The sequence below is a fragment of the Tupaia chinensis genome, unplaced genomic scaffold (genome assembly GCF_000334495.1).
Source record: "Tupaia chinensis unplaced genomic scaffold, TupChi_1.0 Scaffold138390_1, whole genome shotgun sequence".
NCBI lineage: Eukaryota > Metazoa > Chordata > Mammalia > Scandentia > Tupaiidae > Tupaia > Tupaia belangeri.
The window spans coordinates 1,359,731-1,361,052 of NW_006198287.1; positions in this window are offsets into that span (position 1 = coordinate 1,359,731).

Below are 1,322 nucleotides of genomic sequence, written 5' to 3' on the forward strand. Positions count from 1 at the left end.
TTTCTTTCTTTCTTTCTTTCTTTCTCTTTCTCTTTCTTTCTCTTCCTTCCTTCCTTTCTTTCTTTCTTTCTTCCTTTCTTTCTTTCTTTTTCTTTCTCTTTCTTCTTTCTTTCTTTTTAAAATGTTTTTGCCATAGGGCACATGTGCTGGTCCGAAAGAGAAAAAGAGAGACAGAGAGAGAAGTAGGAAATCACTTCCCAGGTGGTATGGCTACCCTGAAGTCCCTTCACCTCCATTCTCCTCTCAGGATTTTGGCCATGCACGTGCACATACCCAGTGTAATTTTCAAGCTCAAGGGCCGGGACTTGAACTGTGGTTGGCCATGTGGAAGTCCAGTGACTTAATCACCACACCACTTGCTGGCCTCTGGCTGTTGCTATTTTATTGTCTGGTCGTTATTTGTTGTCCTTTTACTCTTGCCTGATACCAGGTAAGGGCATTTGGAAAACTCCAGCTCACCTTGGCTATAGCTGTTGGGTTGAGATGAGAGCAGTGCCCTGAAAAGGGTGGGGGCCAGCCAGCCAGTGTCATAAGAAGGTCCAGGGGAGAGGGCCCTTGGAGGGGCAAACACAGAGATTCACTGTCCAGGCTAAACCCAGCAGAGTCCGAGGTGTTTGTTTTTGTGGGGAGGAATAGCCAAAATGAGACCACGATTAACAGCTCCTTGGGGATTATCCCTCATCTGATGGTTCCAGATTCGCCAAGTAGGAGGATGAGAGGGGCAGGAGACCACCTGGGAGGCCAGGTTCTAGCCAGAACTAAGTTCCCAGAAGCATATATATTTCTTCTTAAAGTCATTCAACCTCATTTTATGATTATAGGCTCTCAACGGGAAAAGTTATAGGGCGAAAAGTACTCCCAGAAAACAGAACATTACTTGTCTTCCCTGTTTACATTTACATGTTGACATGTTATTTCCATGTCAAGGCATCAGATTTCCCAACTTCCTAGTCCAGATTGAAATTTTCGGTCCAAATGTCCAAGGCACCTTCTCCCTTCAGAAGCAGGTACAGTGGATGGGAAAGGGAGCACAGCAAGATGCGAGTCCAGTTCAGACAGACTTAGGGTTCCTTGTCCATGTACATGGGAACATTCTCAAATAGGGCTTTGTACTCTGCATCCCCTGATCAGTCCTGTAGATGGAGCCTCCGAACCTGCTTCCCTTCTCTCCTGTAAGGCGAGCTCCCATTCGCAGTAGGACTTTGTACTCTGCATCCCCTGAACATCAGTCCTGTAGATGGAGCCTCCGAACCTGCTTCCCTTCTCTCCTGTAAGGCGAGCTCCCATTCGCAGTGAGCCATGCAGGCCGCAGTCTTGTCTGA